Genomic DNA, 22,661 nt, shown 5'->3' on the forward strand with positions numbered 1-22,661 from the left:
TAGGAACCATGCATTTGATAGAGACCACGGTGCAGGTCCACCTTACACTGCCCCAATATGGCCAAACTACTTTTTGGTTGTCTTCATGATACGAAGGAAGGAGTTTAATCAAACTAATCTCGTGCTTAGCAGTCTGAGCTCAAACCTATTTTGAGCTTTGCTCCTATATGGACCAGAGCCAAATTTGAGCTTGGCTGAGATCACTAACTTGTTTGCAGTTCAAGGTGGCGCCAAACGTGGTATATTAGTAGGTGGCCATTGTAGCAGTTGTTGAGGGGCAGAGCCGGACCTGTCAAGAGGCCAATGAGACTTGGGCCTCAGGGCCCCTGGGCCAAAAAAAATTTAGGGGCCCATTTTTAATAGGGATTCCATTTTTAGTGGAGACCAAAAACAAAAAAAAAAATTTAGGGCCCCAAAAAAATTGGAGGCGCTGCCCTCGAACTCCTACTATTAATAAGGAGCTCAAAAAATTCTGAGGCGCTGTCCTCAAACTCCTACTATTAATAAGGGGCTCAAAAAATTGCGAGGCGCTGCCCCCAAACTCCTACTATTAATAGGGTGCCTATTTTTAGGGAGCCCATTTTTAATAAGGGCTCAAAAAATTTCGAGGCCCTGCCCCAGAACTCCTGCTATTAATAGGGGGCCCATTTTTTCCCTCCGCCTCAAGCTCCATAAAACACAGGTACGACCTTGTTGAGGGGCATGAAACCCTCAACGAAACTTAAAAGACAGGGAGGGCTTATAAGGTGCAATCACATTGCACACTTTAAGTGCATCGCCGCACCCGACTGCCCTCCGTCTCTGAAATAAGGCATGTCAGCAGTGGGGCTCAACAGAAGATGGAGGGTGAATAAGGTGCAGCGGCACCTTAAAGTGTGCAATGTGATTGCACCTGATCTGCAGTCGAGGATAGGGCACACCTTTTAATTTTAAAATAGGGATTCTACAGTTTTATTATGTGGCAGGATAAAGTGTGCAATGTGATTGCACCTGATCTGCAGTCGAGGATAGGGCACACCTTTTAATTTTAAAATAGGGATTCTACAGTTTTATTATGTGGCAGGATAAGTTCTCTCCTACCAACCCTTTGGGGGGTTTTTGTCCTTTCGTGAGAAAATAAACAAGAAAATTACTTACTCCCTCTGACTCCTCCTACACTCCTGCCACATGACATCAGGGACACTCATTTTTTGATTGGGTCACTAGGATTGCCAACCATTGGCATTGGGGGGTGTAACTGGGACAGGTATACTAAGACTCAAACTGATGTGGGAACCAATCATTTACAGACAAACCTGATCTTAATAAAGTCATGAGTGCAGATCATCATCATCAAGCCTTGTAAGAAAACTAGACCTATTTCAGAAATGGTTAGGTTCCTGGGTAAGAAAAATATAGATCCAAAGTTATTTGTAATGGTTCTATGCAATCTATACCCGGATCACAGCCTAGCTTGTAACTGAGCTCATTTTATATCTGACCCAAACCCTAACTATTTAATAAGGCATCCTATGGCACATGAATGGCCTGAGCATGCACATTTAATTAAGGCATGACATGGTAGATTGATGGGGTGCATTCCTCTGCACGTCCATTTAACAAATGCCATCCTATGTGTCATTTATGGGATGCCATTTCGGAAGGATAAGTGGATAAGCTTCCCTGTAGTGATCCATGGAGAATTTGTCTTTTTCTTACACGACAAATATCATCACTTTCCAAACCTGCAAAAGATGTTAAGATTTTAGTTTGCGGAACCCTCCGCTTGTGTTGTCCTAGTCAGCCACCATTTTGGATTTTGATCAGATCTGATCTATTTCATAACTTGTTGGACAGTTTCCAAAGCCATTCGTAACACCTATCAATTATGCATGGGATCCGGAGCCCATCATTTTGTGGGTGCTCATAGTGGTTACTGGGTTCCACAATGGATCTACAAGATCCAACAAATTTTAGGGCAATTCAAGATCCAATTTCTCATTAACAGGGTGACATTGTCGATGCTTATGTATACCTCAATTTTGACTGAATTATTTTATGCCTCATTCAGTGTTTTTTTTTTCACTTTAATTATATTTTTGATATTCAAAATGACATCCTCAAAGTTTTTATCGAAAAGACCAAACAAACTAAAATATTTCAGTTTTTAAACAAGGTAAAATCACCCGAAGGGGTTTGGCATAGTGGAGGTGGGGCCTTGGGTGCTAGATGGGCAGTCAAGGTTTGACTGCCATGGGCGTCACCCTGTGTAGCATAGCCCCCGGGGGCAAGGGTCCTAGCCTCAAAGTTTTAAATTGCTGGCACGACGACCGTAAGTATGGCAGGTTGATCCAGTGTGACCAGATCTTCGTGTCTGGTGTGGTTTCTTTGGATTATAAATTCAAAAAAAAAAAAAAGACAAAAATCAGGTCAATTTAATATTGCAATCAAAAGTTAGGATAAAAACAAGGTAACTTATCTAGTCAAAATCCCGTTTCTTCACATATCCTATTTTGAGTGCATTTTTTTACTATTAAAATAATTGAATTTAACTTTGTACCAAAAAACAATTTAAATTTGAGGATGTTAACTTTTAAACACATCAAAAAATTACCTCAATCTAACATCCAATTAATAAGATATGACCAAAACAAGTTAACTCACAGTCTCAGTTTGTCATTAACGACAAGCTGATTATCATTAGCAATATGAAGGTTGTCATCAACAATCATAGAATTATTGTCAGAAACAGATGAATTATCATTAGCAGTGACCAAATGATACACTTGTCGTAAAAAAAGACCCAATTGTTGTGATAGGTATACCTAAGAGGTACACTTCTCGTTAGGATGCCACTTGTCAATGAATCATCGCCATCATAGTCTTATAGCCATTTACTATTGATTCATATGGGGATTAGAGATAAGCCTCTAAAAACTCTCCCTTTCTATCCCAAGTTATTGAAACTTCCATCCAATGAACCTAGCCTTGATTTAGAAATCCCAGAAACTCATCCTGATCTCAGAAACCTTAGCCCCTAAGAAAGATAACTCTAGTGAATCAGAAAGAGACCTCAATCAACAAATAAGATGTCGCCATGTCACTTAAAGACATATCTGAATCCTTGAACCCCAAATCCATTTTAAAATCTATAAATAAGGATCATCTCTCCTTAACCCAACATCTAAAATCTAAAATATAAAATCTAAAATCTAGAAGCAAATGAACTTTGTTGCACCTACTATTCAACCTAGCTTTCTAGAGCCGACACCCAAACTCTACTAAAGTTGGTCCAGCATAGTTGAGCCCAGTTTAGGTTTAGATCCCCTGTCTCACTCAACCTACCAATCCCACATCTAGCCAGACTCTCTACATGCTCTTTTTTTGTCATAAGAAAGGGTTACCTAAGATCGATGTGAGATTCAATTTCTCTACATTTTTATTGCATTTATTTTATTATAAAAATATGGATTTTCCTAACCTCTAGCATATTTGTTTGTTTTGTGCTTTTTCAAGTCTTGATTATGGCTTACACCATCAACCTTACTTTATTTTAGGATCCATGTACAAGGTATGAGTCACTTTCAAGATAAAACCCAACAATTGAACATTTCAAAGTTCTTGGAGGGATGATCCTGCTACTTTAAGAACAAACACCTCTTGGGTCTCGAATTAAGATCCAACTTTAGAATTCAAATTTTTTTTTAGTCTACTCATATTTTACTTACAAATTTGGGGATCTACAAAATGGTGATCATAGTGGGACCACTCATATAAATGTTGAAATTGAAATTTCTGGGATTTAATGTTGCAAAGTTAGTCTTTTGTCGTTTTATTGTGTGTTTTTGGATCTTAGATCCACTATGATCCCAAGATCCATCTTTTGCTTTATTTTTTTGTTTTGACTCTGCTCTATTGACACTCTATATCCACAAGTCATATCATCACATTATAAGAGTTGTTAGAAAGTAGACATCCATGACTATGTTTTTCATTTTTTGTACAACTTCGGATTATGCTTTTCAGGCCTCAAAAGATATACGAGAATCGAGCAAATAATTGTTTTTTTTTGTTATTTTCTACTGATCAGTCTTTGCTTTTTAGGTCATATCTAAGTATCTATATTTCATAAATTAGTGTTTTTTATAGCTTTTGAAAAGCCGAGTTTTTGATCTAATTTTTTTTTTGTTTTGGATTGGAATTGAAAACCCCTCTAGGGTAATCATTTCCAGGTATAAAACCGAGGCAAAGTTTTGGTATGAAGTTGGTGATTGTTAGTCAGTTTGTTTCCTAGAGGACATATGTCTCTCACTGTTTATCAGACCAGGGCAATCTTGGTGTCATTGGAAATATGGTTTTCTTCTCTTTCTCTATTCTTATCACTATTTCTTTGAATTTCCAGTGCTGGTACCTGGAAAATAGTTTAGATTTGATAGAGAAACTACCCATGTGCTGTTTTTTCTAATATAGGTGCATTGTTGAGGTTGTATTTCAACATTCTTTTGTTGTTTTTCAGTGATTCTAGTGTCATTGGAAAGCTCTCAAAGTCTTCTTTTTCTATTATTTTGAGAGTTTTCTTGTATTCTACCATTTTCTAAGCCTAAAATTAGTATTAAAGACAAACTAATTCTAGACTACAAAAAATTTCTGGCAATTCCCTAACTTTTGGATCAAGATCAAATCTTTCTTTTCAGGCATCAGAATTCATCAATTCCAGTGCCATTAAATTGATGATTTCTTTGATATTATTTTCATTATTGGCGTGCTCTATTGTTATGCTTTATTAGGATCCGAATAGTTCCTTTGGAGAGGGTCTCTTTTGGACCCATTCCCGATCTTGTGAATTGTATTCTTACAAATTGAATCCTTTGATAAAATCGTTTTCTAAGAGAAAATAGTTTTTTGTTTTCAAAATCACTTAGTTTGAAAAAAAAATAGTGTCTTTCCTACTTTTCTTGGTAGAAACCCTAGCAAGATTGATTTCTTGCATGCTTTTAGTTAGAAAAATGAACTAGAAATCTTTGATGAAGTTTTTTCTATCATGTAAAATTTCTAGGAAAATATCAAAATCTCTAATAAGCTAGTCTTTCATCCTATTTGAGACCTTTTTTGCATCGTCTATGCTTTTCTCTTTAATTTATCCTTCTATTAGGACTTCTATTTAAAACCTTTTAATTCCTTATGTAGATTTAAAAAAACCCTTATCCTATCCTACTATTTGGATTTTCATATTCCCCTACTCATACTAGGAGTGTTAGCTCGGGTATATAGGTGATGAACCTTGAAAGCCAGATACCTTGATCATGCCTATCATGAGTGTTAGCTTGGGTATATCCATGAAAGGTCCATAAGAAGTAACCCCCTATCTAGTAAAACCCTGTGAAGCATTTGAGGAGACCTAAAAAAACCTAGTTTTTAAAAATTTAATTTGTGTGATGAGCATCTTGTTTGGATTCATGCTTGTCATTAGAACCTAGACCAATGGCCAAGGATGCAAAGAAGGATTTTCACATAGAACCTCTGAAGAATCGTAGCCAATTGAAGCTCGGACAAAGTTTTTATAACATTGATCCAAACTTGCAATATGAGTCCCAAGTCCAAGAACTATCTAGGCATCTTACTAAGAAACTCAAGGCTGCCTTGGAACTCCAAAACCTAAAATTAGGGGATAATTTTAATCAAGGGATAGTGACACTCCTGCCCAAGGTGGATCCTTTTGACCAACTAGAAGGGGGAGAAACAAATTCGGATGAAGAAGAAGAAGAATTTCTATTAGACATCAGATAAGGGAAAATGGATAGTCCAAGTATCCACAAGTTTGCCTATGAGAACCTAGAAAATGAGAATGTTACTTTGAGGATAATAAAGGGAGAAATTCAAGAGAAGTTTATTAAAAATGAAACCAAGTTTAGGAATATCCAACAAACACAACAACATAAACAAAATGGCCAAAGTACTCATGCCAAACAAGTTCAACCCACCTATGTTATAGAGGTCATGATACCCACAACTCGGGCCCTAGATCCTCCACCCAATGAGTATGAAGAGAGGGTCTGAAACTTGAAAGAAGAGTTAAGGAACATGAACCGCCAGATGCAAAGTGACAAGGGTGAATTAAGAACTTCTGAGACGTGGTTTAGGCAGGGGTTCGCCGAATCCTCGAATGACCCATTTTCATCTACATACAATCTGGGTTGGCGAAACCACCATAATTTTTTATAGAGAAACCAACAAGCCTTAGTTCCAGTCCCTCCAACTCACTAGGTTAGGCCCAGTACTTTCACCCAGTTATATCAGAGGCCGAATTACCCTCAACCCTCTCCTACCTTTCCCATGGTTACCCCTCAGAAGAGAGCTTCACAATTGTCTTTTGAAGAAAAGATTCTTCAAGCATTGCAGGAGGTAAAAACCTCCATTCATAATGCTATGGAGAAATGTAACCAAATGCTCAACTCCCAAACCTATTCTATAGCCAAGCTTGTAACACATATGAGACAGTTAGTAGATGCATTAACGAGGAGAACCGATGGTAGTCTGCCGAGCCAACCTGTGGTGAATCCCAAGAGCAAGGAACTTATGACTTCTGATCTGAATATGCCATACCTCCATTGAGGAATAGGACAAAATATGAGCAGAGATTGTGTATCATATGTACATAGTAGGAATAAAATGTTATTTTATTTATTATTTGTTTTGATTTTTACTTGGATTTTTTGTTGTTGTCATGTAGGTCTACTTTATCATTTGATGCTTCAGTGTATGAGTTACAGGTTACTAGACACAAGATATAACTTCAGGAGCATACCATTGGCCAACAGAAAACTATGCATTTGTATATGCGTAGTGGTGGTACGAAGTCAAGGCAATTATCAGCTCAAGATGCCTTGCTCATAATCAGGTTGTATCTTTCTTTTCTCCCATATTTATTTTATTGTTATGTAGTGTGCATCTGCATTTGCAAGTTTGTATTTTTGTATGCCACTAGGGACAATGTCATTCAAGCATAGGGAGATGGTATTAGATGCACACTAAAAAAAAAAAATCTGTTCAGGTAGCTAAAACTCATAAAATTAGGCCTTTAAGAAACAAGTTTTTAGCATATATAATGTTTTTGACCTAATCTAACAATTTAAAAAATTTTAAGCTCCATGTGATTTTTTTTTTCTGAACTAATCTAAAAAGAGTAGTTATTTATGTAAATTTAAAAAAAAAGATAATATTTGAATGTAGAGTTGTTTTGAATCACAAGTATAAGTATGCAGAGTCTGTTTTTGAACAACTAAGCAAATGAAAAATATAAAATTATAAGAGCTCAAAAGAAAAAGTGCATACGTTTAGTTGTTGATGTCTTCACGATCCCCAATAGCTGAGCTTAAACACAAGTTGAAGTGTTTGAGTTTCATGACGAAAAGGATAACGAAGAAAATCACTTCTATGTCTAGTCAATATCTGTGACCTATTTGGTTCAAGCAAGTAAAGCCTGAAGGGTGTTTACACCTGATGCCCTAAAGCCATCTGGTTTGGGAGCCACCGGCTCGAATCGTTACATGAACTTCATAAAAAGCCTAATAGATATAGACATTGCACATGAAAAGAAGAAGACTATACGTAAATTATGAAAATGGAAGGTCCAGTGACTCAAGTAAGTAAGTCCGAGAGATACTCTGTATCTGGTACTCTAAGGTCGTCTGGCTTGGGAGTCATTGACCTAAAGCTCGTTACACGGGTCACAAAAACTGGAAATTTGAAATAGTGCTTAAGAAAAAATTGGAAAATATGAAAATTAAAAATCAAAAGAAAAAGAATGAGCTTAATGAAAAAATTCATTGCTTAGGAATAATTGTGAAAAACTATGCATAAAATATACAAGTGATGATAAATGAGCAACATGATAATACTTGATTTTCTGAGGAAAAACCATAGATAATTGTAATTTTTAGAAAAGTGAAAGGAAAAAGTTTTAGTATGGAGGCATAAAAATTCTAAATAAGTTATGAGAATGTAATTATATGAAATACTTGCTTAAACTAATTTCTTAGTTTCCTAATACTTTTTAAAAAATGATTTTTATTTCATGCATGACATGGATGTTTGTGGGTAGCATCACTGCCTTCATGAGACCTTACTCATTCACTGGGGTAACCTAGGGGTTTAAAGTGCTTGTTGTATGAGCTAAATGCAACCGTGATTCCTATAAAAGTGAGTTATAAATTTTATTTTATTTGTTCATTACATACATTGTTTATTTTTAGTTCTAAACATATTAATTTTCTTTATTAATTTGTTAAGGGACTAATAAACATTCAAGCATGGGGGTATTTGATAATGTATGAAATGCACATCATTTTCATATAAAATTCATGCATTTTTGTATAATTTCAAGGTTTAGAACTATTTAAAAAAAATATAAAAAAAAGGTAATTTATAATCAATAGTTTCATGCCTTCAATAACACTATATATATAATGGTTGGCAAGGCTAAAGCTAGGGATGCATTAGATTTTTTCTAATATCCGACCCAATTTGTTTCCATTTAGTTGCATTTGGTAAGTCAAAACCATATGGACATAATCTAAATGGTTTGTTTAGTAGAAAATGAGTTTTGAAACATGTGATTGTGCTGTGTAAGCGGGTGTTTTAAGGATTTCAAAAAACAATGACCTACAAATTTAATAAATTAGAAAATCATATTTTTAGATCGAAATCACAAAACAAAAGGTTTGATCGTTAGCAAAAAAACCCACACTGAACACATTTATGTGCCCAAATTGAGTCAATAAAGCTTAAACCTTTGATTTCTAGCTCAATAGTTATGTGGCTTTAATAGCACTAAATATTAACCCATATATATATATATATATATATATATATATATATATATATATATATATATATATATATATATATATGGGTTAATATTTAGTGCTATTGAAGACACCGAATTATTGAGTATAAATCATTTTTTTTCATATTCTTTAGATTTTTTATTAAATGAACCTTGATGTCAATTGTATTGATCTCTGAAGCTACACAACCTACGGAATTTAAAGAACCAAAAGGAGCATGATCTATGTCTTTTTTCAACCTATTCAATTGTCCCCTTAAGAATTCCTTTTTAGTTGGGGAACACATTAGATATGTTTACCTAAACCTGGAAGTCCTTAAGCAGATCTAACATTAGCACCAAGATGGTCTCTAAATAAGAAAGTAAATGCTTGAGCTTGAGAAACTTTCGGCAAAGTAGGCTCATAAAACTCACTAAGATAAGCGGCATTATTGAATCATATGAAACAACATGCAATGAAACCAAAAACATATAAAGCCGCTAAACTATAAGACAAGTAAGCTTCTTCAGGCCATACCATACAAATGCACGACGTGCCCATGCAGAGGGTTTATATATATATATATATTCTATGGTGATGCAGTACCATATACACGATTTTCATAGATCTAAGCTTTAAAAGAAAAATCTAACCTTTGGATAATGTTTAGCATGTTCTATTTATTACTTTCATGTATTAAATTTGACCGAAATAAGATGTTATATATTATTTTCTAAACCACTCTTATTTTCATGAATTGTGAGCCATTGATTTTTCATCATCTAAAAAATGAATTTTATAGCATATTAGACATGATAAAACCTTCCAAGATATTAAATAAACCATGCTAAACAGTTGGATTAGCTTCTTTGATGCTAGATTCAAACCAACCAGATTCAGAGTTTACCATTGATTCCGGAACTTGAACGAAAGTTGTTGCATGCGCTGGAGCAGGCAGGCGAGTCAAAGTATGGTACTAGACATCCGTACGGTTAGATCTACCGTTTGGGTAGCTGGATTCATACGGACAAGCGTGTGTACCACCTTTTATATATATATATATATATGATGGTTACCATGAACCACACGGCAGTACACACTCTTCAATATAGATCTCACCATTAAATGTTCAACTTAATTGCGTAAATGCATTTAACATTATTTATTTTTGTATCTTATGAGGCTTTATCATGTCTAATCTACCACAAGATTCTATTTTTACGATGATAAAAAATTGTGTACAAAATTCATGAAGATAAGGGTGGTTTAAAAATAGTATAATGCTCCAGTCAACTTTAACACAAGAAAATTATAAATATAGCTTACAAAATATGATCCAAAGGTTAGCTTTTGCCTCTAAATATTAAATCTATATAAATCAGGAGTGTATCTGAAAACATGCCATCAGGTACAACGGAACTTGATTGGAGATCACCTGAACCGAACTCATCAAACAATGACCATACCGGCTAGGTCGTCCCTCCTGCTGACCGTGCAAAACTGGGCAAAACTTATTAAATTGATAGCGCTGGCTCAATGTCTCATTCAGCCAACAGTACTTGGTCAGGGATTGTTCACATTTGACCTGAAAAGAGAAATGGGACAATCAAAACAAAAAAAGAAGTCTATGACCTGACCGGGCAAGTTATTTGGCCAATTCTAAATTCCAATCAGACCTTCCATGGGAGCTCCTAATGTTTGACAATACTAATAGGACTGCCTTATTTCTATCTAGGAGATCAATTAATAAGCTTCAAGGGGTTTTGCATAGTGGGAGGAGGCCTAATTGGTTGCTAGAGGGGTGGCCAGGGATCCATTTCCATGGGCATCAGCCCCTTGCATATAAGAATGGGCTTTGCTTGTGTTGAAGCAAAGTAAATCCCTGGGGGCAGCGACCATAAGTACTACAAGCATGTTTCTATTCTCGTGGTCCAACCTATTAGGACTCAACACATGATAACCCAATACCAATATGACACTGAAACTTGGGGGAGACTGAAGAAAAGTTGAGGCCCTAGGCATATTTCATTGAAAGACCATTGGTGTAAGTTTTATGAAATAAATTTTTAAAAAGATATTTTTGATAAAAATGTTTTGTGAAAGCCATACACCAATAATAAAAACTGGCTCACACTAAGGTGAGATTCGAGTTAAACTCAGAGAATAAGAGAAAACTTTGTATTTCACACAAATTATAAGATTTATTGCTTTAAAAATAAATAAATAAAAGTAACTAACTATTACAATGCGTTACCCTCTTGCATAGGGCTAAAAAAATAATAAATAGCCTTATTACAAACCCAAATTAAAAATAAATAAATAACCCTAAAGCTACAAGAAAAGAAAAAGAGGGTCTTCTTGCTTGAGCTCTAGTCCCTTAGTATTCAGTGCTTTTTTTGAATGATAGAGCAGATTGAATTTGATCTGTAGGCTCTTGTACTTGTTGCTTACTTGATAAGGGCTCTCTTGACAAGCTTTTTAAGGACCTTTGAGGGACCTCAAAGGGCTTTTCAAGAATACTTTTGAGGGCCTATCACACACACAAATGCTTTCCTGCAAAACAAAAACATAAAAACAAAACAAAACCAATAAAAGACTATACCAAAATCTAAGGTTAGTTACTTTAAAAACAAGAAACAAAAATCTAACAAACTCTAACTAACATGTACAAATAACTAACATGCAACAACTAAGTAACAATTAAATAACAAACTATATAACAAACTAACTAACTTGAATTCAAGAAAAAAAAACATAAATCTAACTAGACAACTTAACAAATAGTTGAATCTTACCTAAATGCAATTCAACTTAATCTAATTCTGATTAAACTACAAGAACGTGTATGCCAAATAAATTAATCAAAATTATTACTCTAATGAGTTCAAACTAAAACTAATGTAAACAATTAGTTAATGCTGAAATAGAAAAATTAAATAAATCAGCTGAATTGGAACACGCATACTGCAAATAAAATAATTAAACTAAAAAAAACAATAACAAAATAGCAAAGTCAGTGTCAATCACGTTGGCTGCGTGTTTGACGTTGGGTGCTAGAACTGTTAACGTAATACACAGAATAAAATGTAAACTAAACTAACTAAGTTTAATGCCTAAATTCTATAACAACCAGATTAAACAAAATATTAAATCTAATCTAAGACTGTAAAACAGGCTAATGAATTAACACAACAATTAATGAACATAACGTATTAACACAACAAATAAATTAATCAAAATTAGTAAGTTGTGATTAACAGCTGCAACATGGTCTGATGCGCACTCAATCAGATTCACGGTTGAATAAATGCTAAAAATGTGTCGAGTTTCAGCAATCGCCTTAATGTAAATCTCATGTACTCAGCAACTGCGGGAATCGAATCACACGCAAGGTGCATCATCGGATTAACGTGTTGCACTAAATCACGTATTCACTACTCGTGATTCAGCAGACCGGCGGGTTGCAGATCTACTAACATAACAACGCCAAACAATGAGAAACACCCATGGCTTATGACGTTTGATCTGCGTGTTCAAGGTAGTTTGATCAAAACAAATCACACATAAGTCTTGGTCGTTTTGCATGCAAATGATCAAGCTATGTTTTATTAATATGCACGAGTCTAATCAATCCCACGTGATTAGAGCTAATGATGCAAAAATCGTTTTCAGACCAAGAATCACAAGTTATGCTGTGGTTTTCTAAAAAAACTAAGATTAAACTAGAACAAGGCACACAAAATTATTTCTTTATGATGCATCTAATCTTAGTATCCAGGAAACAAAAAATAAAAATCAGATTATTCAATATGAGATAATGATGCTAAAAATAAAACATGATGCAGAAAATGAATCTAAACTAATCAAATCATATCAAGAGACGGGGGAGAAGAAACACATGTTACGATCCATTTCTGATGAAGGGGTTGAGAAAAAGAAGTGATCTTTCCTCCGAGTTGCACGTGCCTCCGACGATGAGGATAAGAAGTAGTCGACGAAAGCAAGGGTTAGAAGTAAGATGAAACAAAGATGAAAAGAAGAAATGAAGGAGAACCGGCCCAGATCAAAATGGGGGAAGAAAAAAGAGAGGGGGGAAGACAGAGGCTGCATTTTTCTCTAGAGGAAAAGATGCTCCCTTTGTTGAAAAAGAGGTTTTTATATTACAAAACTAGGTTAAAACTAAAATTCCTAAAAAGTTCAACTAAGTTTTTAAAATTCTAAAAACTACACTCCTTTAAAAAAGTGTTTCGTAAAAAAGACACTTCTAAATAAAATAGAAAATGTTAGTTGAAATTCTTAAACTAATTAAACTACAAACTAAAAAGTCTAAACTAATAAAAACACTAAAAAAATACATGGAAGGATTTAAATATGCAATTTTATCTTTATTTTGAATTTCAAAGCAGTTTCTCAAAAACATTGATAAGAATGAGTTTTTTAATACATTTTTTTGATGGATCATGCATAGAAATATATGTGTAAAATGTAGAATTTATGCATGATCAACCATATTTCTCTATATTTTTTTTCAACATGTAAAATATAAGCATTATATTTTCTTTTCATTTGAAGCCCTAGGTGGTGGTCTTAAATATCAATGAGGCCAACCGTCTCTGTTTGAAACCCAAAGCCTATATTGCCACCAAATACCATGTCGCTTGTTGTTCTAACTCAGGACAATTAAAATGTGATCACCTTTAAAAAGGCCTATCAAGATCCGAAGTGGCGCGATGCTAGGAAAAGCGAATATGTAATATCCAATAATTTTTTTTATTTTTTTAATTATGTAAAATCTAGATAATAGAATTTTTAATATATTATTCATGAATTTTGAGCATATGGTTGCATTTGTATCAAATCGAGAAGATGGGTTTTTCTTTCATCAAAATCCAAGTTATATTGAGTTCAGAGCGAGACCATGCAAGCTTTTGAGATATTTTGGGTATTTTAGAAGATTTTTGGGGGTATTTTAGACCCGAGGGGCATAGTCATCCAAGTCAGTGTTGAGTGGTGCAGTTAATTGATTGAAGGTCATAGTTGACCACGTTTCTATTGATCGATGACATGCTTGTTATTGTTTGTTTTGACCAAAGGGCTTGGATGGGCTTGAGGGACCCATGTGTAAGACCCACGAATTTTTTAAGAAAAACTTAATACATGATGGAATTTCAAAAGATATTTATGTGGAACTATGTATACGTATATGTAGGTACATGTATATATGTATGTGTGTGCATACTCGCATGCATAAATATATATACATCGCAATGAATATTTAATCCTTAAGTTTTATTTAATTGCACAAAGAATTACTTGAATTGCTCAATCAAGAATTTTAAATGCCTAAGTTCAAGGTATTCTAAGAAATTCTGACAAGGATGTGGGTTTCAAGAAAATTTTTAGGTTTTTATCGGAATTTAGAAAGGTTATTTTCAAAGACCAAAGTGTGATTTAAAAAGAAAAGGGATTTTTTGGAAATGAGCCGAATTGAAATTTAAAAAAAGTAAAAAGGGGTTTTATAAAAGTTTTGAGACCTTGGCATAGGGCCAACGTCACCCTAAGGAGCATGGGCGCACCCTAGAGTGCAGCCCACGCCATCCTGAGTAGCCTAGAAAGAAAAAAAATGTGTTTTTAAAATTTGAAAATCGCCTAAGGGAAGGGCGATAACATTTTTAAAAGACTTTTCTAAAGAAATTCAAAAGATAAAAGCCTATTGGGCGTGTGGGAGGCTAGAATGAGATATTACAAGTATGCCACCACCTAGAAGGGTGTGACATACATCTTGACCGTTCATTTTTGGATCTTAAATCCCAACCATCTGTTTCAAAACCATAAAATATATATACTTTTAAGAAAGAAGGAGAGAGAAGCCTAGGAGGGGCGATTTTGCTTCCTCTCTCTCTTTCTCTCATCCTCTCTTCTTCTCCATCCGTGGACCTCCTCCTTTCCACAACCTTTTGGTGTAGGGGTGGGTACCGATTGAAACTCCCCTCTACCCTCTAAACGAAAGAGGAACCGTTTCCTCCATTGAAAAAAATCCGTGGTGAGTTTTCATCCACTCTCACCTCAAGTGTTTCATTTTGGCTTTTTGTTCCTTTTCTTCTTCATGCATTGTTTTCGTTTTCTTCAACAAATGTCGACTGCATATGCTATATTTCCATGTTTTTGTTTTGATTGTTTCACATGATGGAGAATGTAGGGATGTGGGTGAGCGTAGGACTGAACCTTCCCTTGGTTCGGTCATACTTCCCCTCCCCTTTTCGTGCAGACTAGGTGCTTGACTCTTCCACCATGGGAGCCCCTTTCTGGCACCTCCTCATTACCTCTTGTTTTTCCTTTGTCATGGTGAATGGCAACCCTGGGTTCTGCCTGGATATGGCAGCTAACCCAGGGTTGTCCATGGTGGTGCAAGGGTGTGGCAGGGGGGGCTCAGACTGTCCCAAGCATGACAGCATAAACCCTGTCGGGTCGGCCTTTTGGTCGGACCACTGCTGGCCTGAACCAGCCCAAACCGAGCCACACCTGCCCCCGCTTCTTTCGAATGTCCTTGCTGATAGGGTGCCACAACACCCTGGGTTAGTCTAGATGACATAATGCCGTTCTGGGTTTGGGTGGTGCTAGCTGGCCCAGTCTAGCCACACCCCCTTTTTTCCTTCAGTTCAGGACTGCACGCGCCCTTTGGGTGTAGATGCAATCCTACTCGTTTCAGTCAGAGCCTGAACCCTCCTGCAACCGAGTGCACCATGCACTCAGTTGCAAGTCTGACTAGGCCAGGGACAGGATTGTGTAAGGCCTTGGCCAGTTAGCTGGCCATCCGATGGACTGAGCTAACTCAGTCTGTCCCAGCCCCATCGCAGGTCGACCGCATTTTCCCCTGCAGTCAAGCATGCGGGGTTTGCACTTGTGGCAGGGTCGTGCACTCGTGCTGCAGGCTGTGGTGGGTGCCCCGGGCACCGTCCCCGTTGGCTGGCAAGCAGGTCTGGACAAAACCAGACCAGCAGGTGCCGTGGGTTTCCCCTATCCATGGGAGCCGGCCTGCTGTAGCAGACCGGTTAGTGAGCCCAGTGGGTCACTGCTTCCAAGTGCCAAACCCGACACTCGGTCCGGGTCGTGCTACAAGCACCAGGGCAACGGTGATGTCCCACATGTTTTGCTTCACGTTGTCTTCCTGCCTTGCACAAGCATCGCGCATGTTTTAGTGCAGCAAAATATGCGGCCAGAAACCCTTGGACAACATGCTTGTCGCAAAAGTTTTCCCTCCTTAGTTGCAATCAGCGTGGCAACACATGTTGGGGGCTGCAAGTATGCGTTGGCAACACACCTTTGTTGGTGTCCGTGCGGCAAGTGAGTTGGATAGCAGCCCACGCTCGCCGCCTTTCCTTATCAAATTGCGTTAATATATGCGATAGCATGTTGTAGAATGAATTACAAGTCTATGCAAAAATTATGGTTGAGTGAGGCACATCAATGCCAATGCTTGAGTTGCGTTCTAGAGGTAAATTCATTGACAAAATAGCTCACAAACATAGTTCTCGCGAGATGCTAAGCGATTTGCCACATGTCACATGCACCTTCATATATCATGACACTTATACGAATTGATTTGCGCAAAATATTCTTCTAGCATGTGTGCCAAATGGATCAGAGCTTATTTTATGGCATTAGAGCACCATATGCACATGATCACACTATGGCTCAAAGAAACATGCTCATCCTCAAGTGTAGAAATAAATGATAGTATTTTTCCAACATGCTATGTTATAACTTAACTCATGTGCGTTTCACACTACACGAATGCGTATCGCTCTACGTACACTTGATGTGTTCCGATGTTTGGGACAAAGAACACCATGTTAGGGTAGCTACACATTTCCAAATTGTCATTGTGAACTCCAAAGAGTTGTGTTGGGTAATGTGCCTTCGTCCGTGAGTAAGCTCACATAGTGCTACGTAGCATATCCCATTGAATGTTAAAATGGTGTTATGTCGCCTTCACCGGTGAAGTGCTCTTCGTAGCTTGTTTATGCTAGAGCATGTGAATGGGTGGGCTAGATCTTTCTACGTTGTTCGTGTTGCCCTATGGGGAACACAGGGCCGGATGGGTCTAAATACCTCAGAATGAGGGAATGTTGCTATAAGTTTCACTGCCCGGTCGCCCATTTTACAAAACGGTTAGCATTTAAGAGCATGTATTGAAATCCGTTACCTATGCGAGTTTCCTTTGCGTACCCGAAGGAGTAAGCAAGATAGAACATAAACAGAAAATTGTCATATATTGACTCTGACTTACCAGTTACACTTGTTTCTTTATGTTAGAAATGTGTAGTTACATGTGCTTTCCTTCTTAGTACATATCGTGTTATACATTTCTACAGATGCCTTACTTTGGTTAAATGTTTTTAACCGTCTCATCATGATGCACATAGCTTTGTATCGCTACTCTTGCTAGTTTTCGTATTTGTCAGATAATGCACATATATGCTCACATGCACATATACATTGGTTGCATGTTTCTAATAGTTCCATTATCTTAGCCATAGTTCTGTTACATACTTTTGATTCATGTCATAATTGCTATCATGTTCATGCTTTCCTGAAAATGGTATATTGTGAATGGTTCATCTCACCAACTTGCAAGAGTACTGACCCCGTTTTATAGGGATACAAGTGATTGACAGGTTGAGTGATGGGGTTTGATGTGCTACGAGGATTGGATCCCACACTTTTAAACTTCTCACGATTCTGACAGTCGTTTTCGGAGAAATGTCTCATTTCTTTTTTAGAGACATTTTGTAAAGAAATAAATTATACGTCTTTCTGTCTTATTTTTTATACCAATGGCAATGCATTGTTTCTACTTGTTGATTCACCATGTAACTCGCTCATAATTTCCAATTGTCTTCTCTTATGGTTTTTTGCTTGCGCAATATTTCAAAAAAAAAAAAATTACTCTAAAAATCTAAAGATTTTGGAGCGTTACAGCTTTGATATCAAAGCGATGTTTTAGAAGTGTGGTTCAAGACTCTGCACGCATTGACCATCATACTATAAGTATGCCTAACTCAGTAGATTGAGTCGTTTGTTGCTTTAATTACTTTCTCCTGCATTATTAGATGAATATGTGTGTTTTATCGGTTGTCGTCGGATGCGAGACGCGGCCTGATGCTTAAAGCCTTATATGATTAGGTTCAAGGCATCGGGAGCCTGAATCAAGCAGTTCAGACTATCATGTGAAGCGTACAAGTGTTTGTGAATCAAGCACTTCCTTGTGCGAGATGTAAGATGAAACACATGGGGCAAATCTGTCCTCGTGAACTGAGTGTATGTGCCTATTATGGCCTGAGAGGACACTTAGAAATTGAGTGCCAGTTAAAGTTTGGTGTAGAGTTTCGGAAAGGTAATGCCGATACACTTGATGATGTGGTTTCCCCAAGCTAGTCTGTGCCAACTCCTGTGAGAGTTGAAGTCCTTGATCTAGACCCAGAGACTGTTTGCGTACTTCATCGAATTCTCCTCAGTACACACTAGCTTCACCTCCTTGTTCCACGTTACTGAAGAATCATAATGACTATCGAAACTATTACACCAATCATATTGAAGACGATGTTGTTTCGGTAAGAGTTGTCTGATGAGACTCTAAGTTAGTGTTTCCTTTTATTTCCCAACTATATTGGATGTGTTTGTAACCCTATCATGAATGAAGGGTATGTTTTTGGATGTGACCTTTCAGGCAGATTGCTAGAGCCTTGTCTGTGCCAATTGAACCTTGGAATTTTCCGTTGGAGAAAATTATAGATCTCCAGTTGTTCTTGGTGATAAGAACATGCATAAATATGTATACGCTTAGCAAATTGCTATTCAGTTGCCCCTGGTGGTAGTTGATGCCTAAGAGGGTCATGGACGGGGATAACATAATACCGAAACTTCTTGGTATTGTTTTTGAGAAGGCACTGTGGGAGTTCTTGTTCCCAACCACAGTCAGAGGGGATCATGATGTGCTAAGAAGGGTTGGCTCGGGTGGTGATTTCCGGTGATGCCAACATTGCCATTAGGGTGGTGATTCTCTAATGATGTCATTAGAGTGGTGATTCTCTAATGAAGTGGTGACTCTCTAACGATGCTATTAGGGTGATGATTCTCTAACGATGCTATTAGGGTGGTGATGCTCTAATGATGTTGCTAGGGTGATGATTCTTCAGCAATGCCATTAGGGTAGTGATTCTCTAACGATGCCATTAGGGTGGTAATTTTCTAATGATGCTGTTGAAGTGGTGATTCTTCAACGATGCCATTAGGGTGATGATTATCTAACAATGTCATTAGAGTGGTGATTTTCTAACAAAGTGGTTGAAGTGGTGACTCTTGATGGTGATTCTCTAACAATGCCATTAGAGTGGTGATTCCCTAATGATGTTGTTGAAGTGGTGATTCTTCAACGATGCCGTTAGGGTGGTGATTCTCTAACGATGTCATTAGAGTGATGATTCTCTAATGAAGTGGTTAAAGTAGTGACTCTTCAATGATGTCGTTAGGGTGGTGATTCTCTAACGATACCATTAGGATGGTGATTCTCTAATGATGTTGTTGAAGTGGTGATTCTTCAATGATGCTGTTAGAGTGGTGATCCTCTAACGATGTGTAAACACCCTAAAATTTTCAAGTCCATTCCGAACATTTCTTTTCGTAGATGCCAAACCCTTGCAGGGCAGCGTAGAGTCTCACCTCTAGGTTTACCCCAGTCTAGAGGTCAGTTTGCCCCCATTTTGATAATAAAATTATCATTTTACCCCTGACTCACCTTTACGCCTTTCATCTATCCAACTTAACCAAGCTCACTCTAAATTCAGAAAAGTTAGAATATCAGTCATTTCTTGTTCCACAGAGCTCACGATGAGCAGTGTCAATCTATTTTAGCTAAAATTAGTTCATTTCTCATAAAATAAACTCATTTTTAGCTCAAATTTCAGCCAAACTAGCCCTGAATCAGTCAAACCCAGTAGATCCTATCCTCAGGAATCTAACATAAGTGCATTAAGAGTTTGAATGGTCCAGTTCCAGTTCAAAATCACTTTTTTCACACTCGGTCCTACATTTCAACTTATTTTAGCTCGTTTGAGCTTGATTCAATCCAAATCGAGCTGACTCTAGCTGGTTGAGCTAGTATTTTAGCTTTGAATTTAGTTCACCTGAGTATAACTAGCTTTGGCTTCAGTTCATTCTAATCCGATCCAGTTCAAATTACTTTAGACCAGTCTAGTACCGTGTTTCTGCCCCTGTAGGGTGAAGACCCCAAAAAAATAAAATTACTCGGGACACTATTTCTAATAATTCTTGAACTGGGATAGACCCCAAATTCAAACTCAGATTAATGCCTTCATCCAATATTTTATCAATATCCGAGATCTGCTCCATTTCAATTTGGATATTAGATCCAATGTTGGATCTGGTGTCTAATTTCTTCTCGGACCTGGATTTTTCATCTGATTCATTCAGAGATCCATATCCAGAGTCCAATTTATTCATTTAACCTAGAATATCTCATCAGATATTTAGGATCCAATTAAGTCATTTCAGTCTGGATCCACCTTCTGATCTGTTCAGAAGTTTAATTTAATCAATTTTTGAACTTTGATTCGTCTAAACATCTCAGATTCAGTTTTCACTTCTTGGATTATGATCTAGATTTAAGATCTAATTTCATCCTCTAAGTTGGATTCAAGATCCCAAATCAATTTCATTATGAATTCAGGGCCTTTTCCATTTTCAATTCTTCAAAAATTCATAGTCAGGGTTTTATTTCCACTTCGAACCAATTTCCTTCAAATCGAGATCCAGATCCAGATCCAATCTTTTTCAAAACTTTTGATCCAGATCTTTTTTCAAAAACTCAATTTTTATTCTAATTTCAAAATCAATCTTTGAAAATTTGAATTCAAAACCACCATTTTGCAAAAATCCTTTGAAAATATACCATGGATCCTGTTCAAAATTCAGTTTGGATTTTGAAATGTCAAAACGGATCTAGATCCAATTTCAAAATCCAATTTTTATTCAAAATCAATTTGAGAATTTCAAGATTAAAATCAAAATCTAATTTTTATGCCCAACTTCAAAAATAATCTTTGAAATTCAGAACTCAAAATCACTATTTTTGTAAAATTTCTCAAAATTCAATCTGGATCCGGTTTTTACCCAATTTGGATTTCCTAAATCAAAATTGGATTTTTGAATTCAATTATTTTCAAAATTTCACTTTCATCTCTTATATTTTATTTCCCTTTTTATCTTAAATTCAAAATCAAAAGAAAAAATATTTGTTTTTTAAAGAGGGGCGCCACTTCACATTTTTGAAATTCAAAATAAAAATCATTTTTTGCAAAACTTTAAAAACCCTCTTGCCTTTAAAAACCCACATGAGCATCACCCACAAGATATTGCCATGTGTCAAATTTTTAAAAGAATGGCTATTTTGCCCATCTTTAAAACCCCAAAATGACTCACATGGGCACCCTCTTGCAAGAGGGGTGCCATGTGTCAATTTATTTCAAAAAGGGCCATTTTGCCCATTTAATAAAACAGGAAAAGACCCACATGAGTTTGGCGCCAACCCCATGTGAGCCCCCCCTTTGCCACATGGGCACCCATGTGCAAGATGGGTGCCATGTGTCAAACAATTCTAAAAAGGCATTTATGCCCATTTACAAAAAAGAAAAATGCCCACATGGGCTTGACTTTCTCCTTCTTGAGGTTTTTAGTCACATATCTAAAGTTTTGCAAAAGTCATTGCCATTCTCAAACTATAAATAGACCCCTTAGGGGTCTCTCTTCTCAACAAGTTGAAGAGTTGAGAAATTGAGAGAACAAAACAAAAGTTCTCTTTCCCATCTTTTCTTCTCACTCTCTCTCCTTCTTTTTCCCTTGGGGTGGACGAGTTTTCCAAAAAATAAAACTCTCCTCCTTTGCATTGGTGGCTCAAGCTTGGAGTGGTGGCTGGAGAAAGAAAGAAGAAGCCCAAGGTAGGCCCCTTCTCTCTCTCCCTTTCTTTTGATTTTTTTCTTTCTATTTTTTTAATTTCTAAAAAATCGCTCCCCTTTTTTTTTCTTCTTTCTTGCATTTTCTGGCAATTTCGTGTAATAACAATGTAGATCTAGTTTAATTTCATGTAAATTTCTATTTCTATGTTTTGATCAATTCAATTTGATATTTACTTTGTGTATTTTCATTTTAGCCATTTAGAATTAGGATTTGATCCTCAATAGATCAAATTCTACATTCTATGGGCCAAATTGATTTCAATTTATGTCCTAATGCTTTTGATTTCATTTTATATGCCTTCATTTATATTTTTATATCATTTTCATTATCATTAATGATCTAGAATGATAGATCACATGTTTTAATCATTGGATCAATTCAATTTTGAGGTTCTATTCCATTCAATTGTGTTGAGATGATATTTTTAATTCTGATCTATTTTTTCCTTCATCATTTTGCATATAATTAAGTCTTATTTTAATTTTTTTACCACATATTTATTAGTATATTTTCGGGATTCACACAAAAAATCAGATCATTCTGATTTGGTTTGATCCCTCAAACAAATCAGGATTGGTACCCTGTTGTTTAGCCTCGTCCAAATTTTTCCTAAAATTAGACCAACTTGTTAGAGTGATTTCTCCATAACCAAAGATGATCTTATAAATCTGTAAAGAGAGAAATCTTCATTATTGAGTCTAGTTTGTTCACACCAAATTTCATTTATTTCTATGGTGTTTTGATATATGATTTTAGCAAAAAACCATAACCTTGTTATACTGTGACACTTTTAGAGTTTGGTTTTTTACCCATTTTGATAGA

The sequence above is a fragment of the Nuphar pumila genome, chromosome 14, assembly GCF_984573655.1.
Source record: "Nuphar pumila chromosome 14, dmNupPumi1.hap1.1, whole genome shotgun sequence".
NCBI lineage: Eukaryota > Viridiplantae > Streptophyta > Magnoliopsida > Nymphaeales > Nymphaeaceae > Nuphar > Nuphar pumila.